Source organism: Enhydra lutris, unplaced genomic scaffold, assembly GCF_002288905.1.
Source record: "Enhydra lutris kenyoni isolate GAN:26980312 unplaced genomic scaffold, ASM228890v2 scaffoldscaffold52, whole genome shotgun sequence".
NCBI lineage: Eukaryota > Metazoa > Chordata > Mammalia > Carnivora > Mustelidae > Enhydra > Enhydra lutris.
Window position 1 is genome coordinate 8,560,891 of NW_019154136.1, and position 26,176 is coordinate 8,587,066.

The 26,176-nt window shown below is 49.3% G+C and overlaps 1 pseudogene; it reads left to right on the forward strand.

The window, feature by feature from the left end:
* The first annotated feature begins 210 nt into the window (after window positions 1-210).
* LOC111157109 overlaps window positions 211-26,176 on the forward strand; it is a 171,932-nt pseudogene continuing 145,966 nt past the window's right edge.

Below are 26,176 nucleotides of genomic sequence, written 5' to 3' on the forward strand. Positions count from 1 at the left end.
CACACTTGCTTACCGCGTGGAAGCGGAGACAAGAAGGCAACCTCAGGTGGGAAGGTGAGTGTCGGGTGACTAAGTTTTCACCACTCACCTAGGTCCCCTGTCAAAGAAGCTACTTGTATTCCAACCCCCTCTGTGGGTCCTGTTGTCGAGAGAACCCAAACGATGTGCGTGTGATTCCTGGGATTCCCAAGAAGCTAAGCAGAGACAGCGATGTCCGTGCGGGCAGAAACCGTGACTGTCTTGGTCTTCATGGTGTGTCCCTTCTGCTCCAGGCAAAGTCTGGCTGGAGGCAGGGCCTAAGAATTATTTCTGAATGAATCACCTGCAAAAACTAAGAATCACTGGTGTCCTCTGTCTCTCCCGCATCGTGTCTTTCTTTGGTGCACAGGAAGCCACGGCAGCTTGGGATTTAACACACACAAACAGAGCGCAGAGCGGACGGAATCCCGTCGACTACGTGGTGGAAAGTTTGAACACAGCAGACACAAGAGTCTGAAAACCCAATGCCTTTGATTTACAGTCACGAGCCTCTCGTCAGAGAAACAACAAGCGCCTGTGGGTTTTAAGGAATCAGGGTCAAGAAAAGCCAAGTCTCTTTTTCACACGCGCAGCAGACCTGAGGAAAAGATGGGTGATGGCAGCAGAAGTGTATTTCCTACCGCAGAAGTAAGTGTTTGCCCTGAAAGCCGGAATAAAGTAACCCACTAGAATATGCGGCATTTGGGCACTTGGTGATGGCAAAGCCATCTCGAGGGCTCCTGCTCTGTGTCCCGTCCACAGCCTGGACACGCGGAGGCCCTGGCGCTGTTCTGTGCATCCTGCCGCACAACGTAAGGACATGCCCACACGTGCCTCCCCAACGGGCCTGCCTTCAGGTTTATTTCACTGTTGCTGCCAGATCGCTACTTCAGTCTATGAGCCCGGACCTCCACCTGGACACCTGACAGCTGTCCCACGTGCATCTCATCCTGCATCAGGCCTCCCTTCGTGGCCGGGGCCCGCAGCACACACGCCGCCCTCCTCGGCTCCCCGGCTGGCTCAGGTAAGGGAAGCCGACAACACTCTGGTCGTCGCATGATGTGTGGCCGGCACCGCGGACGTGCACATCATCCCAGCGCCCGCCACGTCATCACACTCCCAAATGCAGTCGGTCACCGAGTCCTGTGAGTTAGGCCAGAACGCGGACATACGGGCGCACGCCGGGATTTTACAGTGGAGGCCGCGGGGCGTGCTCTCACCCCCGCGCACACAGAGCCCGCGTAGCTGTCTCTTTCCGGCCCTGCCGGCCCCGCAGGTGTCCCGCCTCTTTCTCTGGCGCATCCTCCGGTGGCACCGTTCGTAGAAGAGCCGCGCGCGTCGGTGAGGGTGACTGAGCTGGGCTCGGCTCACGACTCTGCAGCGGCTGAGGCTTGGCAAGCAAGATCCCGTGCCGGGGCTGTCCGTGCCACGCCCGCACTGAGCCACAGCCACGCACCCAGCGCTAGAAATATACCCCCAGGTCATGGAGGCACAGCGCTCCCATCTTAAATCCCATCTCCCCTGGCCAACTTTCTCTATTTCAGGCTTGGCTCAAAACCATTCCTTTTCGGGTGCCTGGGTGGCTCCGTGGGTTAAAGCCTCTGCCTTCGGCTCAGGTCATGATCCCAGGGGCCTGGGATCGAGCCCTGCGTCAGGCTCTCTGCTCAGCCAGGAGCCTGCTTCCTCCTCCGTCTCTCTGCCGGCCTCTCTGCCCGCTTGTGATCTCTGTGTCAAGTAAATTAAGTCTTTAAAACAAAAACAAGAAAACCCATTCCCTTTTTTTTTTTTTTTCAGATTTTACTTATTTCAGAGAGAGTGAGAGACCACAAGCAGGGGGAGCAGCACAGGGAGAGGGAGAAGCAGGGTCCCCGCGGAGCAGGGAGCCCGATGCACGGCTTGAACCCAGGACGCTGGGATCATGACCTGCGCCAAAGGCAGAGGCCTAACTGACTCAGCCACCCCGATGCCCCTCAAAACCATTTTTTAAGTCAGTTTCTCTGTGAATATGGACGTCTCTGTGTCTCCTCTTCACGTTAAACAGAGCGCACGCCGTGGTGATCACTTCGCCTTTACTTTCATGTGAACCACGCCACTGAGGACTGCCGTCTACGCAGAAGGAACCTTCTGTACGTCTACTCCTTTCCGTCTTGTGTGTGCCAAGCACACGCCCACTGTTGTCTCAGAGCGTCAAAAGGGATGTTAAAGTGCATATTATCTGCATTTTTTCCCCCTCACCTCGAACTCCCGTCATACGTGGAAAACCAACAGAGAAGTCTGCCTCACTGATCACAGAAGTACCTGAAATCACGGAAGCCACTTGTGCGGACTGAAGCTCACGCTGGCTGCCCTCGTCCTCCTCTACCGCAGGTCCAAGGCCTAACACTCACCGACAAGCCGTGTGTACGACTTGCTGAGGCCTCTGCGGGCCCACGGTGTCCCAGCGTGAGTTTGGCTAAGTCGGATCTCATCCGCACGCGGCCTTCGGGCCAGAAGCAGACGCGCACACCGCTCCTCTTGCTCTCTGCCCCTCCCTCCATCTGTCCCGAGACCGGGGTGCGGAACCCTCTAGAGGGTGTGATCGAGATCAACCGATACAGCTCTGACGCCACAGAGGCCAACGGGTCTGGCCCAAATCCGCGATTCACATCAGCGGCCCTGAGCCGTCGGCCACCCTCGTTCCTACCCGCGCGCTACGGGGCCCGTCCTGGGGTCGCGCGGAGGACTGAGTGGGCGGCGCAGCGACACGGCCACGCCTCACCCTGCACTTCCCAAGTACTCACGGGACGACGACAGCATGAGCACCGCTTAGCCGAACTTGGGGAAGACCGTGGGCTACCGAGAACCCTGGGTTCTCAGCCGATCGACGCAGACGCTGAAGGCAATAAGTGGAGAGAAGGAGCCCCGTTATCTGAAACCCAGGAGGAAGGACCAGGGCAGGAAGACGAAGGGACCGGTGACGCCACCCCACGTCTGCACACGGAGGGTGACAGCACTGGGTTTCCTCCGGACGGGCAGCCCTCATTGGATCGACAGGAGTATCAGGCACTGGCGACATCAGGCCCCTCAACCGGAGCAGGGGGACCGCTGGGACAGAGCGCAGTGTCACCTGGAACCCCATCACTCACTGCACGGTTCTCGGCGGGGAAGGTTCATGTTGCTGCAAAAGCTTAAACCTCGAATGCGTAACGTGTGCGCGGGAACGCAGCTAACTGAAATCCCTAACTGAATGACGTGACTTCACACAACTGCGTGCGTGCGCGTGAGAGGGGGCTGCAGAGGGACCGCTTCTGAGCAACAAAACTGTGGACAGGAGCGACCCTCATTCCTCCTTCCCGAGGCCTGCAGGCATGAAACATCTCTCCTCCTTTCCTCGCAGGACTTGGCTCCCAGTGGCAGCCGCTTCTCAGGGCTCTGAGTTCTGGGTGTGACTCCCTGTCCCTGAGTTTGCCATCAACACCCATCTTCCTGGGGCCTCACTCTCTGACCTCTCCAGGGATCATACCCGAAGGCCTCCTCCCTCCCATAAAACCACCACGCCGTCCTGCTTAACGAGCACTTTTGAACAGGATAACGCACGTCTGACACAACAAGACCAACCTTGTCATGCAGCACGGTGATGGCAGAGACGTGTCAAGGTGGTTTTCCATTATGGAACTTGTGAGGAACAGCATGGGAGGAACCAGAGCCCTTGTCCCCGGGCAGCACGCTGCAAAGACGGGAACTGTGCCCAGAGCGGAGGGCAGAAACACAAGAGTTCTCTGTTACACAGAAGTCATGGTATCACGTCGGGGACAGGGACTATGACACGGGCCCCCCTCGAGCTGTGTAAGTAAAACTTTACTGGCACACAGGCATCCCAAAGTTTCCTTTCACGCAGTCCATACTTCCACAAGCTCACCTGCTAGGACAGTGGAGACTGTCCGTGGGCAGAAAGCCCAAGCTATTGACTCCCCGACCCTTGACACGAACAGCAGATGGACCCCTGCCCCGGTTTTGGAACCAGCGAGGACCCTGCTGTGGCAAGAACTTGACCTTGTACGGTGGAATTTTTGACTGGACCCAAAGAGACAGAACTAGACCCAGCCCACAGTTCTCATTCAGAGAGCAGCTCTGAATGATAATTATTTTCTATCCCTTACGCAGATAATTTAACAAACAGTAAATCATGGTTCGGTACCTTTCAGTGGGTGTTACCTCAGAGAAAAGAAAACACAGCAAGAGACGTCACTTGTCAGTGTCCTTCTGCATCAGTCAAACCCTTATTTTGTCCGTCAGATTCCCTAAACGGAGGTCCAGCTGGGAATTTCCCAATTACCATTTTGTTCAATACGCTAGACCCTCAGGATAGACAGGCACTACATTTCCCGGTAATTTTTTGCAGGAAAGCGTCATGTGTGTGGGACCTCAAATGCAGGGGAAGGTTTACTGGAAGGTCAAGCTGGATGATGACTGCGGCTGTCCTTCGGTGAATGGCATCCTGACAACATCGTTGGGGCAGAGCACCCGTGAGCCTAATCTCTGGTGTTAAACTGTAACGTACAGTTTCAGGGGGAATCAGGGTGACTGTGTGGTTGGAGCATGGGACACTGAGAAGCAGAAATTACTAATCACCTGGGGGGACACTGGAGAGAAAGTCGCACGGAACACGTGGCAGGTGTTGGTAGGACGTGGATTCTGCGTGATGGGCCAGCACAGCACAGGTGCACCGCGGCTCCCCGACCAGCAGCTCTGGGCACAGCACCCCCAGCAGCATGGCTAGGATGACACATGGGGCTCTTCGTTGCCTCGCCCGTGTGACTGTGCTTTAGCAGGAACGCCCCAAAGGACGGTGACCTGCCAAGGGCACACCTCCGGTGTACGTCCCGAAGCCGCCTCTCGCCTCCGGGACTGAATGCAGCTGCTCCCCCACCCGGCGCATCTCCAGCCGCACCGCCCTCGCGAGCGCCGTTACTATCCCCCCTGCCCACGGGCAGTGATGTGCGCCGGCCTGAGCTTCATCCTCACGGCCAGGGAAGGGGACACTTCTCCAGAACCGCTATTCAAATGGCCCCAGAGCCCTGTGAAGGGCTGCCAGGCTGGGGACACAGGGCTCATTTAGGATGCCTGGCCAGGAGAATGCAGACGGCTAGAGCTCCCTCTGCAAGGACACGGCGGGCCGCGGCTCCTGGCGGAGACGCGGGGACTCCGTGTGAGGGACTCTGTCAAGCTTGTCAGCAGCCCCGCCCCTAGGGGAGCCAACAGGACCCACTGGGCCGGGGAGGCCGTGTCTGTCCCGCTGGAGGCACTCCAGATGGACGAGACAAGCATTGTGCAACAAAGTGCCCACTGGGACGAGAGACTTGGAACGGAGACGCGGCTCTGTGAACGCGGGCGGACGTGCCGGGCGGGAACGTGTGTCCGAGCCCCACTTCTCCGCGTCTGCACTCACCGGAGTGTGGCTGGCTGAGCCGTCAGGGACGGAGGCGTCCGTCCTGGCTTCGGTCTCGCAAGTGTGGACTCTCTCCGGCGATGAATGGGCTGGGCTGTTTGCGTGCCAGGCCCCTCGGCCAGGATGGGGACACAAAACAGCATTGTGGGCAGCGGACAGGAGGCGCCCAGACCGTGACACTTTCCAAAGACTGGGGGCACAGAACTCGCTTCATGCCAGAATATCTGAAAAACAGGAAAACAGAAGAAAAAAAACCCCACACTTAGCATTTTACATGTGTTCATTTTAGGTGAAGGACTAAGATGTGTGTGCAAGCCTCCTTTCCTTCCAATGGAAACGAGCGTCTTTACAGAGCTCCCCCCGAAACGCACTTCCCACATTCCCAGAGCGCTGCTGATGGGGCGGCGACGGGAGGCAGGTGCTGTCTACTTCGACGTTAACGCTGGAGAATGTGTCACGGTGCCGGGACTCCCTCCCTGAAAACGCTCTCTCACGCAGGCCTGTTGAGCGCGGCCTCTCCCATGCCCAAGCGTGGGCAGATCGGGTGTGATTTACGAGAACTCTGGAGAGACCGAATTCAGGGCCCGCCAAAGGCTCCCTTCTGTTGCGAGCCGCACAGAGCCCGTGGCCATGTGGACCTCACTCGCCGTCCTGGGAGGCGTTCTGCACTGCTGTGCTGGGTGACCGCAGTGTGGCCGCTCTGTCTAGGCTCCTTTCCCCCCCACCACCCCTTTTTTCTTTCCACCAGAAAAAGGAGAATCACTTTTTAGTTGCAAGCTAAATGTCTTTTTCACTAAAGAAAATGTTTCCCTTTGGACCACCTGTCACAATTATATCTCCTGAAAATTACACTTTTTGGTGGCCTTCGTCTACTTCTGGAAAGAGCAGACACATAGCGTTTGCTATGAAATAAGTAATCGAGGGGCGCCGGGGTGGCTCAGTCCTTAAGCGTCTGCCTTGGGTCCTGGGAGCCCCACATCGAGCTCCTTGCTCAGCGGGACGCCTGCTTCTCCCTCTCCCACTCCCCCAGCTTGTGTTCCCTTTTTCGCGATCTCTGTCAAATAAATAAAACACAATCTTTAAAAAAAAAAAAAGAAAGAAAGAATCAAGAAAAAGGAGCCCATGCAAATCATCTTCCCAGGACTCCTCTTGTTCCAGCAGAGCTTCTGCGGGGAGACACAGAGGCTCCCTTGGTGAACACGGGTCGCCATCAGGAAAGGTCGGGTTTTCGACACGCTAAAACAGCATTCTGCTACTTCAAGAACGGAGCCCCTGGGATAAAGTGTTGCGGTCGGTTTCGACGGGAAGGAGCGTATGAAGCAGTTCAGACGGGTTAAGCTGTTGTCGCAACTAAGAGATCAAGAGACGAAGAAGAGTGATTTCTCCTCCGAGACAAGGCAACGGGCAATGCTACAATAGGTATTAATGCACTGAATGTAGCCCTAGTCGGTGAGTGAGAGCAAAAGAAGGCTGGGTCCGCAGAGAACTCCCGTCTCGGAGAACCACCGCCGTGCACTGAAGCAGGTCCGCTGTAGGGAACCGTACAGGCGGCAGGAGCCCCGCGGGAAGGCGCACTACCTGCACGGAGCTACGCTCTGGAACTCATCTCTCTTGTCTTGCAGCAGGGAGATCTGAGCAGTGAACCAAACTCAACCCATTTTTTCCTCTGGAAGCTTTCTGGCCACCAACATAATAATAATAATAATAATAATAATAACACTAAGCTGCTCTCTTTCAAAAGAAACAAGCAATGCTCTGTGCAGAAGAAAGTTGGCCCATGCCGCATGACCCGCAAACTCAGGAACGAGAGTCAGATGCAGAAACGCGACACAACAGAACACAACACCGAAGGGTATAAAGGGAAAACAGAATCCAAGCGGCACATCTGGGACCAGACAACCACGAAGACAGATTCCATCCCGTGGTGGGGTTTGGGGATCCCGAGGAAAGCTCTCTGCAAAGATCTCCCTGATGACGCGCCTCGAGTCTGCCGCTCGGGTGTCCTTGCTGGGACTGGAGCCTCGGGTCGCGCCGAGCTCTCAGAGCAGGTCTGCCGCCCCCGGAGCGCACTGGCTTCTGGAAGAGGCCATAGCTGTACTTGGGAGGATGCTCTGTGCACAAGTTTAAAGGCTGTTGTGTAAACCGCAGGTCTCTGGGGGCCCTGAGGGGACGGGACCCGTCCAGGACAGCTGTGTTCACAGTCCTGGGAGAGCTGAGGCTGGGGACAGGCGAGGCGGCCGACTTGGAAGACGGGCTGGAGGAGCCGAGAGGGGCCGGCTTGTTAAGGAGACGCTGGCCAGAAGTGGAAGGGGTAGCACCAGGGTTCTAAGACCAGACACGCCCAAGCTCGTGACCGGCTTTATGCCTCGTAGCCGCAGTTCTGCTTCTGCTTCCTGGCTCCGTCCCGCGGAACCCTAACGCACGGTGCCTGACAAACAGCATTTTTCCTTCCCTTGAAAAAGACGCACCTGATACGATAAATGATTTAAATTTACTTAGGGTACAGTTGAATTTTATTACACTGATTTAGAATTTATTACGTCCAAGAAGTCAAATGCTTCCAGGTGGTGTAAGGAAGGGTTTAAAACACTGGATTTTAAAATTCAGAGTGAAGTCAGTTGGCCTAAATAATTAAACGAGAGTGAAAAAATATTCCCGTTAATGTAGTTCAATGCCTTCACCCAAACCTTGCCATGAAAAACAGGCCTCAGGAACAGGCCACTGTCACTGTATCGGCACAGCCCAGTGGGGCTGGGCGTGGCAACCCGGAAGGACACGTTCATGAGAGGAACACATTCCTTCGTTCACTATAATAAAGACGGCAGCCCTGTGACTTCCTCCCACTCACCCACCTCTCGCCCATAAAAAAGAGAAAATTGGGAATTCAAGGGAATTTGGTGACCGCAGGGACGGGTTACCGTCTGCTTGTGATGGGTTACCCCCCTAAGGGACGGCTTGTGGCACTAGGTAGGGAGGACAGTGCCTCTATGACGGTGACTCAAAAAATCTAGGGACCGAGGGATGACAGGCATGCCGCGTCTTAGCTGCGTGCCTGCTGATGGACAGAACGTGACTTCTTCTCCCGCCCCGTGCGCATGGCCACCTGTGTCGAAAGGTCTTGGGAGCCTCGCCGCTGTCGCTGAGAGTTTGAGGGTTTACACGAACACAGGGAGGGGTGCCTGCTGACGAACCGGGAAATCTGGGGGCCAGAGTGGCTCTGGATAGCGACAGCAAGGGCAGACGGCCTGGTGGGGGTCTCCTCAACTAGGTGAGATGAACAGGCCTTTCCTTAGGTTACAAGGACAGTGAGAGAGGGCACCAGTGTCTGCTCTGTCTTGACGGTCATACACTCAGCTGGCACAAACCCGGAGCGCTCCAGCGGTAGGCGCCTGTAAGGGGAGCACTTGCTGAAGGAGCGTGAAAGGTCAACGGGAAGCCAGCCTTGTTGGTAATAGGGCAGCTGCGCAGTGCTGAGGACCACACGGGTCCCTCCAAGAACTCGCACTGGCCACTCTGGAGCAGACCAGCATTCCCTGCTCAACCATCTGCTACAGGGGCGCCCAGATGGCTCAGCGGGTCCAGCGTCTGCCTTTGGCTCGGGTCATGGTCTCAGAGTCCTGTGATCGAACCCCGCCATCAGGGTCATCACTGGGCAGTCAGCCTGCTTCTCCCTCTCCCTCTTGCCTCCCCGTGCTCATGCACATGCTCTCTCTCTCTCTCTCTTCCAAATAACCAAATAAAATCTTTCAAAGACAAACAAAAAACCACCTGCCATGAAGTCAGCTCTGACCACCGCCAACATGAGGAAAGAGAACCCGGAAACAGCAGGCCCGGTTGGGTGAACCTGTATCTCCACATTCCTTAAGTTCTTGTCTCCCCTGCTCTCAATCTGTAAGAGGCAAAGTGGGAAAAGGAGGCAGGAGAGGGGGAGTCAACCATGGACACTTCTCTTCTGCCCATCCTTGCCCTCAAGACGGTGTGAGGAACAGAAGCTCAATATTGTTCCAAAGGCGAAAGGGGATGAGGCTTTTTTTCAGACCAGCAAATGAGACTTGATGGTTAAAAATGAGACATTTTCTCAGAAATGGAAATGTCTCGAAAGAAACAGGACAGGGTCAAGGTGTGTTTAAGGGTAGGGACAAGGTCTCTAAGACGAACCATGCTGCAGGAGATGTTAAAGGCAAACACAGCTGTTAGTACAGAAGTGCTCAAGTCACTCATTCTCTAGCAGACCCACGGGGCATTTCCTCTCTCTGGTGTCTCCAGGAGGCCAACGTCTCCAAACGGGGTTTTCTCACTGTCCTTCACCTTCTGTGCAATCAAGCTTCATGTGCCAGGCAAAGAGCCTTTCTGTTTCTTCATTCCCACCTTCCAAGAAGACTTCAGAAACATTGTTTCCTAATGAACACCCCATGAGATTTTCATAGCAGGATATATTGATATCTGTTTGTACATTGTATCATATCTTGCTTTATATGTATATAAGCAAGATTTTTTGAGAATGCCTGACGCAAATAACTTACTCACTTGCACCTTGGGTAAAATGAAGACGTGGGTCTGGGGTCAGTGGTTTCCACGGGGTTGTACCACATTGTCTCCAGGAACACCCAGAGGGGTGAGGGCCAAGCCAAGAGCGAGTGCCATTTTATACATCACCCAGAGGGCCCCATCCATACAGTCCTCTACGTGAGGACAATGAGCGGCGATTCCACACGACCAGCTCTGTTTTTATATGTCCGTCCAATGGGGTTTTACCCAACATGCCACTGTATACCAAAGCTTCAGGATTTAAGATGAAAGGTGAAAAAATCCTTGTCTCAATGAGCCAAAACGTCCTCTACACGATCCGCTTCTGGCCCTGCGGTTAAGGAGCCCATCATGCGTACTGGAATTTTAACAGAGAGGCCAGTACGTAGTCAGGAAGACTCAAAAATGTCTGTGGGATTTCATCCGACAAGGAAAACACATATTTTATGGAGATGGTTCCGTCTGCCCCTTGAAACACTCCCCTATGACCGTTTGCTGATAAGTCTGACTCCATTAATTTATGAGCGAGTCCTGCCACTGACATATATTCATAGCTTTTTATTTTTTTTTAAAGGAAAAGAAAAAGGAAATGAAACCTATAGTATAGCATGTAACTTTTGGGGGCTGTTAGTTTTGTTAGTTTATTCAATGCAACATCATGTGGTTCATTGAAGTTAAAATAAGACAGTTCTGTGAAATCAGGTTATGATATATTTGGGCTCTATTTCATGGTGAGAAAAGCTCTGTACAAGAGGTCAAGACCATATTAATGTTTAGTGCTCTCCCCACGTGTGCCGCATGCAGCGTGATGATCCAACCAACTACCTCATTCAGCCTGTGACACAGAACCAAAAGGACGGCAGACACAGATACAGTGTGTGAGTCCCACTGACATGTTTGCCCTGCTGTGACATGCTACCACGTAAGGAAGGAAAGAGTCACTTGTTAACACAGGAAACGTTATGGACTGAGGGGACACTGAGTAACGGGGTTTAAAGGCGCTTCCAACAAGGTCAGGTGACCTTGAGCTGGGTCTGGTCTTGCCAAGAAGAAAATGGAGTCAGATCCCAGATACAGGAAACAACTAGACAAACGTGTCTCAGGAGTGCTCTCGTGATTTCCATCTTGTTCTTGGCTTTCTCGGGTGAAGGTGATAGGAGCCATGGCAAGAACGGTGGGGGGATGGGGGAGGTCCTGCTGGACACAAGAAATAGGTCCACACGTGACTTCTCACACGATGCCAGCATGGCGGAGAGTGCCCCGGCCATGATGGCAAGGGCCAGAAAGTTTCAGGAAGGGGCCAGAGCTGTCGTTCTCTCTTCCACTGGCAAGTCCGAGTTATGCACAAGAAAGAACATGCACAGAAGAGAGCAGACACACAGTGGGGCTGTGTCACGGTGCGAGGTGGCGATTCTTAGATCCCGGAGGCAAGGTTATGTGCAAGTTCAGGCCACTGAACCGAGTCTTACCGAGATTTCTGTTGACAATAAGAGAATTCAGTTTTGCCTGTAATAAAGTCATTTGAAACTGTTTAGATGTGAGTGACACACTGTCTGGTTTAAAGTGCTTCTTTGTGCACAGGCACATGCATAGAGACACAGCTGTAAACCAACAGCTCAGAGACAGAGAGGGTATACATATAGATATCTATCTATAGATTTTTTTAAAAAAATTTTTTATTAAGATTTTTTATTTATTTCACAGAGAGAGAAAGATCACAAGTAGGCAGAGAGGCAGGCAGAAAGGGGGGGCGGGAAGCGGGCTCCCCACTGAGCAGAGAGCCCGGTGCGGGGCTCGATCCCAGGATCCCCCTGAGATCCTGACCTGAGCGGAAGGCAGAGGCTTTAACCCACTGAGCCACCCAGGTGCCCCTACATAGACAGATTTTAAAAACAACTGATTTTATGCTATTTTACTTTACTAATATGTCTTTGAGTGAGAAGTTTTGAATTCTATATTAACCCACAGAACTTAAATCCCAAACAAATGCACTGAAATATCAAATGTAAAATGACTTCGGGCAGAGTCCTAAAGATAGTTCAAAATTACAGGGTTACAGGAAGAAAAAAAGAGCAACCTTCTTAGCTAAGATCAGACAACTACCAAGTGTATTTTCCATGGAGGCCAGTACGAGACTGGATCTTTATGAACACAAGGATACAGCTAAGTCACAAGCTGTCTCAGTTTCTCTTGCTCTGATGAGGACGACAGGGACGGGGATTGTGCTCTACCCCCGCTTTGTGCCAGCTAGCCAACCCGCAGTCCTCTTACTCTCTCTGGATGGCAATAAATCAAGCTTACGAATCAGCGCTACGCACCCACGTGAGTAGCCAGTCGACACGGCCTGGGATGTATTCCGCTGGGCAGGACACATCTCAGGATTGCTGTAAATCTAATTCCTGCTTGAGTATCACACTCTGTGCTGAAAAGTTCTGAGCCGTTGCCAGACCATTGCCTATAACAGTGTATTTATTTTACACATTCGTAGATAAGACCTGTTTCCAGACAAACCTGTAGGAACAGTTTCCAAATACAGTCCTGATGGCAGGTGTACAGGTGAGGTGGGGAGGGAAAGTCTCCAGGGTAAGGACTTCTATCTACAAGCTCCATCACCCTCTCGACTGAGCAAATGCCACTGTTCTCTCATCTTTAAAATGATTCCCTCTTGACAAACAAAAGAGAGCTTTGTGTCTTTGCAATCTCTAGCAAACTGAAAGTAGTGATTCTTCCAAAAGGAAAATGATTTTGAGCTAAATTTTCAAGTGAAATTAATGTTTGAAGTGGTTCTTTCTTAAGAAAATAAGACACAGGAGTACGAGTGCACGTTTACTGGAAATGAGACTGATGACTGACGTAAAAGAATGAGTTCTTCCTGCATGGGAACGAGTCCCAGCAGGGTCCCTTGACCTAGAGAAGCTGCCTAGTGCCCATACGGACGGACAGAGTTCAGACTCATGATACGGGCATCCAGCCTTGCACTCTATCGTCAAGTAAGTAACTTACACGTAAACGCAAAGATCTCGTTTCCACTGAAACTATAACAGCCTCTAGCAATTCCCATTCTTAGTGTTTGTCCACATCAACTGGGAACGCGTATTATGACCCACAGCTGCTTATGACCTTCTACGGTGAAGATGGCTCCGGAGAACCCATCTCAAAGGTACCCCAGGGTGGCGCGATCCACGGTTTGAAGCAACGGCTTGTAGGCTGGAAGGAGCTCCAAACCTGGAGTCTCCGCCTTACGTCCCTCTCACGAGTCTTGAGGCTGGAGTTTCTGTCCGTGATGTCACACACCACGGCTCCCCGTCCAATCACTGGTAACCAGAAGTGACAAAGCTGTAGCGATGTCTAAGACGGGACCGTAAGCTCATCATACGGAACGGGATGTTATTCTCTGAGGAGCTTCTAGACATGACATCGCACATAGAGAGAGGCCAAGCATGACCTCATTTGACTCGCACTTCGCTGACAGTCCACGTTGACACTAGAGGTACTAGGCACGCAGCTCGTCGTCCCAAGACAAAAATCAAACTTAAAAAGTTATCTCGTGTGTATCAGTTTGTGAAAGTACAAGCAGGCAAGTCAGCTGCAGCACTCTTGCTATGAACATAACATGGGATTGTGTTTGGAGCAGGGAACCCAGAAGAGGCGTTCATGGCTCACCTTTGCCCGCGGACAGCTTCCAGGGTAAGGTAGAGCAGACACAGTACCTTGTCCCATGACGCTTTTCTCGCCCTGTTCCTTTAAACAACAGCTGTTTATTACATCTGGACTCAAAGCTCTGTCTTACAGAGGTTCTGCCATGGACCTTCTGCCCCTCAACCCACTCAGATCTCCTAATTACAATGCGCATGTCGTCTTTCTTGAAATACAGAGAAATTTCGTGTCTCCGGTCAGGCTGCTGTAGGAGAATGCCCCAGGCTGGGAGGCTCATATGAACTACGGGCCCTTCTTCCACTCCGGTTCCGGACGCCGGAAGTCTGAGCTAAGGATACCACCACGGTTGGGTTCGGGTGCGGGCCATCTTGCGTGTCCTCTACGGCGGAAGGGCAAGAGAGTTCTCTGGGGCCTCTTTTAGAAACGCACTAATCCATTCATGGGGGCTTCTCCCTTATGACCCGATCACCTCCCAAAGACTCCAGCCCCAAATACCATCGTACTAGGGGTTAAGTTTTAACATATGAATGGGGGGGACATAAATATTTCATCCGTAACACTCGGCCTTTAACAAACTTTAATAGCTAAAAGAAGAATCGATGAGAAGTCATCCGTTTTTTACTCACTCGTATAAAATTGCCTTAGTACACCAGCAGTCCTTGAAAATGACTCCGCGGAGGTTTATGTCTCTATCGTTTTCCTTGCAGATGACTGATAGGATAGATGAGATGACAGATTACACCGCGGATTCTCTAGAGAGAGAGGGAGAGAGACAGAGCGAGAGAAGGAGGGGGAGAAGAGCGAGAGGGAGCGAGAGGGGACATCGAAGAAGGACACAATGGACATCAGATCGTCCCGTGCTGTTCGTCACTTCTGGACTAGCACGCATGCCCGGAGGTCTCCCCGGGGTCCTACCAAGCACAGGCTGAGAAGGGCCGAGGTAGAACACCTAAGAGGAACACCATGCCCTGGGTGGGAGATGCTGTCGGGCAGAGTGTACGACCCTTTGGAGGAGCTCCCAGGTAAGGTCAGAGCTCGTGCGGCTACCCACAGAAGGGCAGGGAACAGCAGGTACTGGAATGGACTCTTCTGGGTTTCTCTCGACAGCAGCGCCCGCGTGAGGACTTCAGGCTGAAGAGCATTTCTTCACGAGCGTCATTTGCAGACGGAGATGCCCAGCTCCCCCTGGAGCGGGTAAAGCTCAGGGGCATTTGGGGAGCAGTTCCTGGGCTATTAGTGCTAAGCCTTGACCATCAGCACCAAGAAAACTAGGTGAAATACATGCTCTTCTGGTCCTTAAAACGGACAGAAATGTTCAGTATAATTGCTCTGCATCATAAGTACAGTGAGCTCATCAGGGATAACCTATGCCGTGTTCTGACATTGGTGACACGTTGGTCATGTCATTTTTAAGACAAGGAAAGGATGCAGAAAGGTCACTGGTCGGTCTTGAAATTTAGTATTCCAACAGAAATGGAAACATACCGCGTTTCTACTAGGCTCCACCAACAGCAGGCAGGACCGACACAAGTTCGGTGCTGCCCGAAAACAGGAAGATTACTCACACTTTCCCAAAGTTCAAAATGTATCATTAGGAGCCCAGAAAAATAAGTCAGTCACAGAAAGACAAACACCGTGGGATGTCACTCAGATGTGGAATGTTAAGGAACAAAGCACATGAAGAAATTTTAAAAAGATGAACCAAGAAACAGACTCTTAAACACAGTGATGGTCGCCAGAGGGGAGCTGGGGGTGGAAATGGGGGTAGGAGGTGCTGGGGATGAAGGAGGGCAGCTGGGATGACCACTGAGTCCTACAGAGAACTGTTAAATGACTGTGCCGTGTGCCTGAACCCGGCAGCATACGGTATGCTAACTATACCGCATTTACAATTAAAAAAAATAAAGATAAGATCTATGGGAAACAAAAAAATAAAATTAGGTTTCAGTTCTTAGTTAGGTTCTGTGTCCGAATGATGCCAGGTTGTGGATACATTGGTCGAGCCATCATGAAAAATGTGAGGAAGGGACAAAAGCAGTAAAAGCCAGAGTCCTGGTACTATGTCATCTGTATTTTCAAAAGACTGGCACGATATAAAATTAGCTTGTATATTTATATGCCTTTATCATAAAATCTGAACATCTGCTCTTCAGTGAAATTCAAAAACAAATCACAGTGTTCCCGTCGGAAGCTCTTGCCTGTCCATGTGTAAGGATGTGAGGGGCACGCAATTGTCGTGGAAGAGACGAGTAAATAATTCTGCCCTGTAGCAAAAAATGTGGAAAACGACTTCACTTTGGGGGTTCTGGATGGTTGAAATTCATGTTCCGAGCCCACAGAACCATCTCGCTCTCTGCCTGTAACAAACAGGTTATAAATGTTATGCCTTAATTATGGTTCCTTGCTCATTCAGTGCGTCGATGGGCTCTGGGCATTTCGGCTGACGTTTCCTTAAAGGGGCCGGCGGGCCCTGTGGGCACTGCTCAAACGCCCCGGGGACGGGCTGCCCTCAGGTGCTACTTTCGGGGACAGAAGAGCGTCTGTGTTCCGGTAACATCGAAGGACTCCTACGGAACGCAGGCCCCGGGCACACACTTGCCTCCCGCAAAGTACCTAGTGGGGTTCTCTGTGTTCGCCTTTGTAAGACGCTTCGCAGGCACCAAAAGAAACAAGGGAACGAGGTCTTCTGGTTTCCCAGGCACGACTCGGGGCTGAATAGGACGTATGTATGATTCAGTGGCATGAGTGTCCACCCACGGCTTCTCAGTTCTCCACAGATTAGAAAACGCACGGCCACTGTCTTATTCGGGCTTTTTTTCCCTCCGAAGCGCTTCTTGGAATAAAGCTGTGAAGGCAGGTTGTTCCCCGGAGGTGATCAGGCGCCGTGGGGGCAGAGCAGCGACCTAAGACAGAGAAGGAGGACTGCGGATGGTCACGGAGTTGGTCCGCGAGGGACCAGGATGATTTGTCCAGCGCCAGAGCAGGGCCGGGCAGGGCCGTCGTCCCCGCCACGTGCATGGGCCCGGCAGGCGTCCAGCAGCCGCAGAAGGGCCTCGGCTGGGGAGACGCGGGTGCGGGGCTCGGAAGCTGGGCGCAGTTGGAGAGCCGGGGCACCCGGCGGCCCACACGGCCGGAGACAGGACTTGCCGGAGACTCGCCGTGGGCTCCGCGGACATCACCAGTGCGCGGCCAGCATGTCCTGGATGGCCGAGCCTCTGCCGCGGTGGGACGTGAGAGGAAATGGACAACTTCATTCTGTTTTTCTCCTCCTGGCAAGTTTCTGACGGTCTGAATGAAAAATACTTTTCCTCTGTCCCGTCTTTTCCCACTGTCCAAACTTAGGACACTCGACCTTCTGTGTCCCGCAGCATTTCTGCCCCGTAACTAAAAGGGTAGGTAGGAACCATGTCTCATGTGTCCAACGCTCAACATGTTTTTTGAACTAACGAGTGACATGTGTCCATTTTCTATCCCAGCTGTAACTAATTACCACACATGTAGTGGCCAAAAAGCCCCCAAACATTTCACCTTCACAGTCCTGAAGGTCAGAGAAGGCCGACACAGGCCTCACGGGCTCAAGGCGAGCTGTGGGCAGGGCCGTGCTCCTCTGGAGGCTCGAGGGGAGGGTCTGTCCCTGTGTGGCCGGCTGCCGGAGGCTGGCTGCTCCCGAGCTGCACGACCCCCTTCCCCCGTCATACAAGCAGCGATGCTGCACATCCCTGACCATTCCTGCCCAAGTCTCGTCTCCTCTCGGACTACGGTTCCACGGCGTTCCAGACTGCCTGCCAGGAGACACATGGAATTCACGAATCCCAGGTTTTACGCACTTCCAGAAAGTCCATGATTCTGTTCTTTGGGCATAGGGGTGCCACGCACAGCACACGGCGGTTCCTGCTTGCGGGAAAGGGAGGCAACCACCGCCCCTGGCTTCTGACTTCTCCTCCTTCCCATACCTTGGCCCGTCTCTTCCTTCATGTCGTTCTGCTGAAAGAAGACCGTGACAATAATGCCTTCTTCGTAGTTTACAGCGCATGGGACGATTCCTTCCTGCTGCTCACCCCGATTCCGCCTGCTCTGGTGCGACACCGCTTCAGGGGCTGCGAGGGAAGAGCAGGGACACAGCAGGTCGGAGATCATTTGCTTGTAACACTTTGTAATGAAGCGGTGCGGTTCTCATGAGTCCCGACGATCCCCTCTTAGGGAAGAAGGGATCCAGGAAAGAGCAGTAAAGGAGGGACGCGCTCCGGGCTGTAAAGGTGTTTACACTGTATCTTCCCGACTCTGCCCCCACATGATTCATGTGCCACCGCGCTGTTATTGCTCGTGTTAGAAAGAGACCAGACACACAGTCCATGATTAAACACACACTGGGACACACCATGAGGCCAAGGTAGGACATTTAGTGAAATATTTTTCATTCTGCAGGGAGTGATAATGTCATGTTAAGAAATTAAATGAAATATGTTGCAACTGCAATATTAAATGTTAAGCAATATTCTTTTAAAACGTTGGTATGCATTAGAATAAAAACGTTAGATATTAAACATGTTGTAAGAGGAATTATAAATTGTGATGATAGGAAACTTAGCAATGGGTATCTTATAATCAAACATTTAATTCAAAAGGTCATTAACTGAAACTACTTCCATTTATTCAATAATGCCCCCGTATGCATTTAAAATGACTTTATGTGTATTATTTACTACCTCTGTGTCACACTTCTTCAAGCTAGCTTCCCATTATATGGACGTGAAAGTGGAGACAGAAAAGTTAAGCAGCGTCCCAACGGTCACATAATAACCAACTCCTCTAGCTGTATGCATGTATATATATTTATTGAAGATTTTATTTATTTATTTGAGAGAGGGAGACAGCGAGAGTGAGAGAGAGAGAGAGCGCCTGAGAATGAGCAAGGGGAGCGGCAGAGAGAGGGAGAAGTAGGCTCCCTGCTCAGCAGGGACTTGATCCCAGGACTCTGAGACCATGACCTGAGCTTAAGGCAGATGCTTCACCGACTGAGCCACCCAGGCTTCCCCCTCCAGATGTATTTAAAAGGACCCAAAGAGACTGAATCAGTTCATTAAATTTTAATAGATATTAATGATGGCAAAAGACTATGAACCATAATAAGGACTCTTCCTTTTTTAAAAACAGACCTCATTTTTTGGAGCTATATTAAAGTCACTACAACACTGGGCAACAGGCACTCAGAGTTCTCATGTATGTCCAGCCCCCACGCCCCCACAGCCCTCTTTGTCAACACCCTCCGCCTGAGTGGTGACTTGTACCATCGCCAGCTTACTGTCAATAACCTTTCACTGGCACATCAGCATCACCCTGAGTCCACAGGCTTCATCAGGGCTCCCCCCTGGTGCTGGGCATCACATGCGCTCTGACGAATGGGTGATGACACGCATCCACCGTTCAGGTACAATGAAGAACATTCTGGGGAAGATGGGCGAGTGGGAGGCTCCTAAGCACACCCCATCCCACGGCTATGTCTAGGTGACACCCCATCAGTGTAAATAACCCAGAGAATGACCCTAGCACTGGTACCACACACCCTCTGTAGCCTATCCCAGCCAAGAGGCCCCACTGAAAATGGTAGGAACGGTGGAAACATGGTCTGGAACCAAAGCAAGCAGCAGGACTGACCGCAGGAGGGAGGGACTCCACAAACACAGAGAAAGGAGAGCGGGAGAGGAACGGACCCCACACCAGGCACTCCAGGCTCAAGGACCCGCTGGGGAAGATGAATTCCTCAGTAACAACTGGCTTGGGAAAGCAGAGGGGATTAACACTGCAAGGGGACTAACACTGCAAGGGGATTAACACTGTAAATTTTTACAATCAGTGGGGCTTAACACCCAGAACTTAAAAAAAGAGAGGTCTCTGTCTTTGTGGAGAGCTGGGGGGCCCAGGAAACTGAGGCCCCATCCTTAAAGAGACAGCATACCAAACCACCCTGCTGACACACAGCACAAAGGCAGCACTTTGAAAAATGCCTGGGGTGTCCTGGAGGGAGATTCATTCACTCACCTCAGGGCGTGTGCTGGAGGAGCAGGGATCTTTAGCAGACTTCTCCAAGAAAAAAAGAACTGGTGGGTACCATCTGCAGCCTGTGTACACCAATACCAGCAGGAACCGGCACAAACACTGCCCGCCTCACTTGCCAACAGCGTGCCCCTGCGTGCTAACAGTGTGCCCCTGCACGAGGCTGTCCTGTGCACCCGCCCCATCTAGACGGTGTGCAGCAGAAATCCCTCAAAGCCACTCCAGGTCCCTCCCACAGCACACCTGAGTTCTCAAAAGCAGCGCCAAAATAATGGCAGCGTGGAAGCAGCCACAAAAAGGGGCAGCACCCCTCCAAAGTGACTCCTGCCAGGGGACAGAGAAAGATCACCACACACGCCAGCCCTCTGCAGCAATGACAGTGGACCGAGGGCAGATTTCTGATCCGACTGCTTGACCTGCCCACCAATGAAAGCGTCTCAGGGGACAACACAGGGACAGCACCCCACAGTCTGGTGCTACCACAGCTGTGGCAAATGCCTGACCTGACCCGACTCAAGCCCACAGCAGCCCCAGACTGGTCCACTAACGACACAGGGACCAAAACCTGCCCACAGCAGCCAAGACAGCCATTGGAGATGACTGGACTGAAGACAAACACAGATTAACAACAATAGCAGGGCTCACGCAAGATACCTAGGGGACACCCCTGATGTGCCCGAGTCTTGTAAACAGGGGACACAGACCAGCAAGGGCCCTACGGGAATGCGTCTTCAACAGGCTACTACTTTTCAGAGCATGAGATGCAACTGACTTTCCTGGTACACAGAGAAGACAAAGTTAGACAAAATGAGGACGTAGAAGGAAATATCCCAAATGAAAGAATAGGACAAAATCACAGCAAGGGAGCTAAAGGAAACAGAGATAAGCAACATGCCTGATGAAGAATTTGAAATAATGGTCATAAAGATACTCATTGGACTTGAGAAAAGAGTGGAGGATCTCGGTAGGACCCTCAACAACGAAGTAGAAAATATAAGTAATAATCAGAGATGAAGAAATCAATAACAGAAATTAAAAATACAATAGAGGGAATGAATAGTAGACTTGAGAAAGCAGAGGAATAAATCAGTGACCTAGAGGACAGAATAATGGAAAGCAATGAACACAACCGGAGAACTAAATAAGAATTACAAAAAATGAAAATAGACTTAGGGAACTCGGTGACACCATCAAGCCTAATAACATCTGTACTATAGGAATCCCAGAAAGAGAAAAGAGAGAAGAGTGTGCGGAGAATTTATTTAAAGAAATAACAGCTGAAATTCCCTAGTCTGGGGAAGGAAAGAGAAATCCAGATCCAGGAGGTACAGAAAGCCCCCAACAAAGTCAACCCCTGGGAGGACCACACCAAGATGCACAGTAATTAAAATGGCAATAGGTAATGACAAAGAGAGAATTTTTTTTAAAAGATTTTATTTATTTGACAGAGAGATCACAAGTAGGCAGAGAGACAGGCAGAGAGAAGGGGAAGCAGTCTCCCCACCAAGCAGAGAGCCTGATGCAGGGCTCGATCCCAGGACCCTGAGATCATGACCTGAGCCGAAGGCAGAGGCTTAACCCACTGAGCCACCCAGGTGCCCCAAAGAGAGAATTTTAAAAGCACCAAGAGAAGAAAGTTACATATTAGGAAAACCCATAAGACTATTAGCTGATTTTTCAGAAGAAACTTGGCAGGCCAGAAGAAATTGGCATGATATATTCAAAGTGCTGAAAGGAAAAAACCTACAGCCAAGAATACTCTACCCACCAAAGCTTTCATTCAAAACAGAAGGAGAGAGAGTTTTCCAGGCAAACATAAGTTAAAGGAATTCACCACCACAAAAACAGACTCACTAGGAATGTTAAAGGGAATTCTCTGAGTGGAAATGAAAGACCATAAGCAGGAATAAGAAAAGAAGGAATCACAAAAGCAGTAAAATCAAGTATATCTTTAAAAAAAAAACCAGTGAAGGGATTCACAAAATAAAGGATGTAGGTTTTACACCATATGCCTATAATGTGGGAGGGAAGAGAGTAAAAATTTAGTGCTTTCAGAATGGGTACAAACTTAAGTGACCACCAACTTAATATAGACTGCTATATAAATAAGATGTCATACACAAACCTAATGTGAGGCCACAAAGCAAGCCTCAACAAATTCAGAAAGACTGAAGTCATAGCACCAACCTTCTCCAACCACAACCCTACAATATTAGAAATCATCTCCAAGAAAAGAATCTGGAAAGAACACAAATCCGTGGAGTTTAGTAATATACCACTAAACACGAATGGGTCAATAAAGAAATCAAAGATGAAATTAAAAAATCAAATGAAGACAAATGAAAATGAAAATACTGGCCAAAATCTATGGGATAGAGCAAAACTGTTCTAAGAGAGAGTTTTAGAGCAACACAAGCCTACTTCAAGAAGAAAAACTTCACACAAACAACCTAAGCTTACATCTAAAGGAGGCAGAAAAAGACGAACAACAACAACAACAACAAAACAAAAAAGGGGCACCTGGGTGACTCAGTGGGTTAAAACCTCTGCCTTTGGCTCAGGTCATGATCTCAGGGTCCTGGAATCAAGTCCCGCATCGGGCTCTCTGCTCAGCGGGGAGCCTGCTTCCTCCTCTCTCTCTGCCTACTTGTGTTCTCTCTCTGTCAAATAAATAAATAAAATCTTAAAAAAACAAAAACAAACAAACAAACAAAACAAAACCCAAAACCAGTAGAAGGAAATAAATGAAACAGAGCAAAAATACATGAAATAGAAACTAATAAATACATAAATAAACAAACAAAACAGAAAACCCAATAGAACAGATCAAAGGAACCAGGAGCTGGTTCTTTGACAAGAGAAACAAAATTGATAAACCTCTACAAAGCCATGAGAGAGAGAGAGAGAGAAAACTCAAATAAAATCAGAAATGAGGAGAATTAGCAACCCCCACCACAGAAACACACAGGTTTATCAGAGAATATTATGAAGAATTACACGCCAATAAACTGGACAACCTGAAAGAAATGGGAAAAATTCCTAAAAATATATAAGCTACCAAAACTGAATCAGGAAGAAATAGAAAAATTGAACAGGACAATTAGGAGCAATAAAATTAATAACTTCCAGGGGCACATGGGTGGCTCCGTTGGTTAAGCAGCTGCCTTCAGCTCGGGTCATGATTCCAGGGTTCTGGGATTAAGCCGTGCATTGGGCTGTCTGATCAGTGGGGAGTCTGCTTCTCCCTCTCCCCCTGCTGCTCTCCCTGCTTCTGCTCTCTTGCTCATGCTCTCTCTGTCAAATAAATAAAATCTTAAAAAAAAAAAATTAAAAACTCCCAACAAATAAAACTCTAGGACCACATGGCTTTATAGGTAAATTCTACCAAATACTTAAAGAAGAGCTGAAAATTATTCTTCTCAAACTATTCCAAAGAATAGAATAGGAAGTAAAACTTCCAAATACATTCTATGAGGCCAGCACGACTATGATACCAAAACCAGAAAAAGGCATTACAACGAATAGATAAGGAAGATGTGGTCCATATACACTATGGAGTATTATGCCTCCATCAGAAAGGATGAATACCCAACTTTTGTAGCAACATGGATGGGACTGGAAGAGATTATGCTGAGTGAAATAAGTCAAGCAGAGAGACTCAATTATCATATGGTTTCGCTTATTTGTGGAATGTAACAAATAACACGGAGGACATGGGGAGTTAGGAGAAGGGAGTTGGGGGAAATTGGAAGGGGAGGTGAACAATGAGAGACTATGGACTCTGAAAAACAATCTGAGGGATTTGAAGGGGCGGGGGTGGGAGGTTGGGGGAACCAGGTGGTGGGTATTAGAGAGGGCACGGACTGCATGGAGCACTGGGTGTGGTACAAAAACAATGAATACTGTTATGCTGAAAATAAATTTAAAAAAATGATTTAAAAAAAGGGGGGGGGACCTGCAGAAATTCCTAACAAAATACTAGCAAACTGAATGCAACATAGATTAATAAAAAAATCATTCACCACAATCAAGTCGGATTTACTCTTGTCATGCAAGGGTGGTTCAATATTGGCAAATCGATTAACATGATACATCACATAAACAAGAGAAAGGATACAAATCATATAATCATTTCAATAGATTTGCAAAAAGCATGTCACCAAGTACAACATCTGCTTATGATAAAGACCTCAACAAAAGGTTTAAAGAGAACACACCTCAACATATTAAAGGCCGTATATGAAAAACCCACAACTGACATCATACTCAATAATTAAAAACTGGGCTTGTCCCCAAAGATCAGGAACAGGACAAGGATGTCCCACCACTTTTATTCAGCAGAGAACTTAAGTCCTAGCCACAGCAATCAGATAAGAAAAATACATAAAAGACATCCAAATTGGTAAGGAGTAAAACTTTCACTATTTGCAGATTACACGATACTCCATAAAGTCCTAAAGACTCTACCAAAAAACTATAAGAATTGATAAATGAATTCATAATGTTGTAGGATACAAAATCCATATACAGAATTTTTCTTCCATTTCTACACACCAACAATGAAGTAGCAGAAAGAGAAATGAAGAAAATATTATCATTTACAATTACACCAAAAATAAAAAAATACCGAAGAGTAAATTTAACCAAGCAGATGAAAGGCCTCTACTCTAAAAACTTTACGATACTGATGAAAGAACTTGAAGATGGCACAAATGGAAAGACATTCCACGCTCATGGATTAGAAGAACAGATAGCAAAATGTCCATACTACCCAAAACAATCTACAGATTTAATGCAATCCCTGAATAGCCAAGGCCATCTTGAAAAACAGGAACAAAACTAGAGGTATCATGATCCACAATTTCAAGATATATTACAAAGCAGTAACAATCAAAAACAGTATGATACAAAAGTAGATACAAAGATCAACAGAACAGAATGGAGTGTCCAGAAAGTAACCTACAATTATATGGTCACTTCATATACAACAAAGTCAGCATGGACATGTAAAAAAGTTCTTTCAACAAACGGTGTTGGGGAAAATCAGACAGGTACACACAGAAGAAGGAACCTGGGCTACTTTCTCACACCATACACAAAAATAATGTGAAACCTGAAGCAATAAAAATTCTACAAGAGAGCCCAGGCAGTAATTTCTCTAACATCAGCTGCTGCAACATTTCTAGATACGTCTCCTGAGGCAAGGGAGACAAAAGCAAAAATAAACTACTGGTACTGCATGAAAATAAAAAGCTTCTGCACAGCAAAGGAAATGATCAACAGAACTATAACATAATACAGGATAGGAGATACTTGCAAATGACATATCTGATAAACAGTATCCAAAACATCCAAAGAACTTATATAACTGAACACACAAACAAGCCCAAGTAATTCAGTTAAAAATAGGTAAAAGAGAGTGTCAGCCTGAGGATTCACAGACCTGTACCCCTGGGGCAAATAATACATTATATGTTAATAAAAATAATTAATTAAAAAAAAAGAAAAAAGAAACAAAAATGGGTAAAAGACCTGAACAGACATTTCTGCAAAGAAGATATACAGATGGCCAACACACATATGAAAAAGAGCTCAGTATCGCTCATCATCAGAGAAATGCAAATCAAAACCTCATGAGATATTACCTCACACCTGTCCAAATGGCAAAAGTAAAAACAAGATGTGTTGGCAAGAATGTGGAGAAAAAGGAACCCTCGTGTACTGTTGGTGGGAAAGCAAACTGGTGCAGCCACCGTGGAAAACAGTATGGAGGTTCCTCCAAAAAATAAAAATAGAGCCATGCTATCATCCAGCCATTGCAGTTAATACTGGGTATTAACCCAAAGAATACAAAAACAGTGATTTGAAAAGACACATGCACCCCTATGTTTATAGCAGCACTGTCTATACTAGTGACGATATGGAAACGGCCTGAGTGTGCACCGACTGTGAATGGACAGACGGGGCACGCGTGCGTGCGCACACACACACACACACACACACGCAGTGGAATATTATTACGCAGCCGTACAGAAGAAAGAACTCTCACCATCTGCAAGGACATGGATGGGCCTAGACAGTATCACAGGAAGTGACCAAAGTCGGACAAATAAATATCGTCTGATTTCACTCACGTGGAATTTAAGAAACAACACCCACTCGGAGGAAAGAAGCGTAATAATAAACATGAATGAAAAATAAACACAAAACAGAGACCTAACACAGTAATAAACATGAAAAGGAATACACGTGAAATCAGACTCTTGGCTATAGGGAACAAACTGGTGGCACCAGTTGGGGAGGGGAGGGGGGCCGCAGGTGCCAGAGATTAAGAGGATACTTACCATGATGAGCAGCGAGTCACATGGAGAACTGCCCAAGCACGACATTGCACACCTGACATGAACAGGACACTGCATGTTAATCATACCGGAATTTTAGAAAGTAATGAAAAACGGAAAAGGAAATACAGTATCATGCGGAACAGTACCA